Below are 4785 nucleotides of genomic sequence, written 5' to 3' on the forward strand. Positions count from 1 at the left end.
TTGTCCAGTCCTCAATAGCTTTGATTTTGGTAGGGTCCATATCTATTCCCTCTTCGCTGACTTTGTGACCCAAAAATTTCACTATGCGAATCCAGAATTTGCATTTTGGGAACTTTGCTTAAAGGTTTTCCGTTCTCAATGTTCCCAAAATCTGTCGTAAATTTTGACTGTGCTCTTCCCTGCTCTTAGAGTAAACGAGTATATCATTGATGAAAACAATCACGAAGTTATCAAGAAATGCTCGGAAGACTCTATTCATCAAATCCATAAAGGCTGCTGGCGTATTGGTGAGACCGAAAGGCATGACTATGAACTCGAAGTGTCCATAACGGGTTCAAAAAGCGGTCTTTGGGATATCCTCCTCTCAGACTCTTAGCTGATGGTATCCGAATATCATATCTATCTTAAAAAAGTAACTGGCTCCTTGGAGTTGTTCGAATAGATCATCGATTCGGGGAAGTGGGTATCGATTTTTCACAGTGAGCTTGTTCAATTCTCGGTAATCTATGCACATTCTAAAAGACCTGTCTTTCTTCTTGACAAACAGAACCGGAGCTCCCCATGGTGAGAAACACAGTCTGAAGAACCCTTTGTCGAGAAGTTCGCTCAGTTGACTAGATAAATCTTGCATCTCGGTAGGAGCTAACCGGTAAGGGGATTTGGCGATTGGGGTGGCTCCAGGTACAAGGTCAATTTGCAACTCAACCTGGTGCTCAGGAGGTATTCTAGGCAATTCATGAGGAAATACGTCGGAAAAGTCACGTACTTCAGGAATATCGTTGATGCTTTTCTCCTCCTTTGTTTTATCCACAACATGTGCAAGAAAGGCGTGATTCTTTTTATGCAGGCACTTTTGTGCTTGGATACAAGAAATGAGTCGGAGGTTTGAGCCAGGTTTACCGCCATAAATCATTAGAGTTTCACTGTTGGGTAGGTGAAGGCAAACATACTTCTCGTGGAACATAATTTTAGCATGGTGGGGGCTTAACCAATTCATGCCAATAATCACATCATAACTCCTAATATTAACAGGCATTAAACTGATTGGGAAGGAGTGATGATTTAACATTAGTGTGCACCCTACGTAGACATCGTTGGTTGAATCTGTTTTATCGTTGGCCATCTCGACCATATATGTTTCGTTCAATTTGTGAGGGTTCTGATTTAATAAGTTCTTGAATTTATGGCTTACGAACGCACGCATAAGAGTTGTTGAGGGGAAACGTACCAGTCACCATTGTTGGATCTTGGACCGCTTCTCCATGCCCCATGGTTAAGACCCTTCCTGCGTTCTGATTGTTGTTCTTGGGGCAGTTGTGTTTAAAATGTATGGTTTCCCCGCATCCATAACATGAATGGTTGGCTCCGACGTTGTTGTCGTTGGATTGTTTGTTTTGTTGCGGGGGCATCTTACAATACCGGGCAGTGTGCCCCTTTCGATTGCAGTTGGTGCATTGGAAATCCTTGCATGCCCCATAGTGATGATAATTACACTTGTCACATTTAGGATTGGATCCCGCGTATGACTTGGTTGGTGCTGTTGTAGTTGAGGCTGGGGCGGTTGGGGATGGAGTGGTAGCTGAATGGACTGTTACGGAATGTGGTTTCTTGGATAACCCTACATCGTGTCGTCCCTTTCACTTGCTTCCCCATTTCTTCTTGTTTCCTCCTTCTTTCTTGCTCTCTCCCTCGGTTTTTTTCGTGCTTTTCTTGTCATTGTGATCGTAAAGCTCTTGCCAGGTGCTTTGCGTTGTCATAAGTCTCGGGTTTTGAGGCAATTATGTTGCCCTGAATGGGAGGTGTCAACCCCCAGATGAATCACTCGACCTTCTTTCCTTATGATGTTATCATACCAGGACACATGAGGGATATCTCGTTAAACCTTGAGATGTAAGCGTCAATGTCTGAATTTTGCACCGTAAGGTTCCACAATTCTTGATCAAGCTTTTGCACCTCCCCTCAGGGACAATATTCGGCAATCATCAATTCCTTGAGTTCCTCCCAGAAGATGGTGTTAGCAACGGGGAGTGTCATGGCTTCAATGTGACCGTTCCACCATGACAATGGTTGATCAATGAAGGTGTAGGCAGCGAATTTAACCTTACTTTCTTTCGGACATTCACATATTTCGAACACTAATTATGTCTTCTCGATCCATCATTTTAAAGCTATGAATCCACCATTCCCGTTGAAATTACGGGGTCTTGCATTGAAAAAATCTTTGTAAGTGCAGGCCCTTACAGGTCCTTGTTTCATCCCTTGGTGAGAGCTTCCCGTCCCTTGACCATTTCAACCATTATTTCCACTTTGGACGTGGGCTAATGTTGCGGTTATTGTTGTCGAAACTGCCGCTTGGAAGGCCGTAGAGTTTATCTCCGGCGGAGGCGGCGGTTGTGGTGTTGTGTTGTTGTTCTTTCTAATTGGTCTCCTCAGCATCTTTCTTTCATGGATCAAAAGGACAATGAGTACCTGATGCATTTCGTTTCATGATTTCTTGATTATAGAATAGTATCGGTGCTTTGGGTGCATATGAACAAGTGTGTGTATAAATTCAACATGCAATAGTAGAGTACAAATGGGAAATCATATCATAAGAAAATATATATCCACATTTCATTTAATACAATTTCTTGAGTACATGAAAACTTTTCCTTAAAGGCATACAATACATGCATTGGAATAAAACCTAACACGAAAACACATAGAGTAGTGCACAGAAGAAAGTAGATGTGGTAGCTAGTGAACAGATACTAGTCGCGAAGGGTCGGTTCCGGTGGTGCTGACGATGAGGTAGACTCGCCCTGGAGCTCAGCTAACCTGCGCTCGGTGATTCGTACATGCTCCTCCAAAGCAGCATGGCGTTCTTGCTTTTCTCTAACCTCTGCGTGTGCAGTGGCAAGATCCTCCACGATTCGTTCTACTAGATAGAAGTCTCGCTCTAGGTCTCGTGTGCGAGCATCCGTGATCTTCATAGCTTCCAGCATTTGCATTACTCGGTCAGCAGTTACTCGAGTCTGGTCCCTGATGTCCCTGATACGTTTGAACATGATGGGGAGTGCACGATCCACTGGTCCTCCATGTCGAAGATCGTAGTAATCTCCGTTCATCCCAAATGGTGGTTGCAAACCCTAGCATCGGCCCCATCTGTCAATAGTGTCAGCCCAAGGAGGTGTAGGGCCATTGTTGTATCAACGTAAATTTTAAAACCAATTTTTCATTTTGTAAACATCAAAAACATCGATTAATATTTCAAATTCAAATGTAAACAATATTGTCACAACCGAATACATCACAAAGATCATAAAAATAGTTTTCCCCGATAATGTGTACGATCACGTCGGCGCCTTCCCACGGTCCTCGCTAGTACCTGAAACACATAACACAACAAGTGTAAGCATAAATGCTTAGTGAGTTCCCCAAAATACCACCTACGCACATACGCCTTTCCAGGCCATGACCCTCCGGTCCATGTGTCTCAGAGGACTTCCATCCCGACTGGGTAAACCTTCCGGTCCTACCCACGTCAACCTTACGGTCCATATTACAACGCCTTCCGGCCCATATCAAGCATATCATACATGGCACATATAACGATTAACTTATCACACATAATGCATATATCTAATATCATATTCGACCTTCCGGTCACACAGTCAAACCCTTCCGGGTACAGTATAGTGAGAAGATTCACCTCGTGGAAAGTCTAAGATCTCGTGTACTCGCTATCACCGAATCCAACGACGGCTCAACCTCGCCTAAGCATAAAAATATCATTTAATACACAAAGACTTCCACTACAAAAACTTTACCCCTTATCATCCTTCCTGAAAAAGGTAAAAGACCATTTTACCCTTCCTTGACCTAAAGTCCTCATGCTGACCAAAACCCTAAAAGTCAACAAAAGTCAACCATAAGAGTACGCGGGGCGTACATAGCCAACTCCCCCTAGATCGGGGTCTCCACCCAGTACGCGGCGCGAACTGGAAGTTCGCCCTGCGTAACCACCAGAATCAGCCACCCTCCATTTCTGGTCTTAATCGGTTAAGTCATTATTCCAACTTCCAGATCCGACTCCTTTAGTGTGTCTAAACCCATAAAGTCGAGACGTTTAAGCCTTGGCATGGCTGTAAAGGCTCCAACATCACATAACAACCTTTTATTCAAACTCAAGGACCTAGATCTCATGCATGGTGCAATACCCACGTCCAAGATGCCATTTTTATGAGTCTACAACTCCAATAGATCAGAAACATGAAGCATCTAAGCTTATGGAGGCCATTTGCACAAAAGTCTCCACCTTTGGGATTTAAACCCTAGAAAATGACATCTAAAGCATACAACAAGAACCAAGTGTCAAGATCCGAACTTTTTACCTGAAATTGAAGCTTTAACCCTTGCAAAGCTCAGATCTACACTTGAGCACCACTTCTAGCCTCTCCAACAAGCTCTTCTTCTCCTTTGCAACCTTAAAATGGCACTATCAAGCTTAGAATGCACACACAAAGGCTTAAGGACGATGGCACACACTATTTAGGGTTTCACTCTGAGGGGTGGTGGCTGAGAAGTCCAGCGACACATTCCTTTTATAGCCTCAACAAAGGAAATTAGGGTTTGGGTCTGAATGAGTTACGTCGGGCGTAACCTTGGGTACGCCCCGCGTACCTGAGGGGGAACGCGTCCAAATGAGGCGCGCGAGTATGCGCAGCGTACACCTTGTACGCCCAGCGTACTCGCCTACCATGAAAACCCTAAATCATTAACTTAATCAAGATGCAAGGCCAACAG

Source organism: Lactuca saligna, chromosome 3 (assembly GCF_052625555.1).
Source record: "Lactuca saligna cultivar CGN05327 chromosome 3, ASM5262555v1, whole genome shotgun sequence".
NCBI lineage: Eukaryota > Viridiplantae > Streptophyta > Magnoliopsida > Asterales > Asteraceae > Lactuca > Lactuca saligna.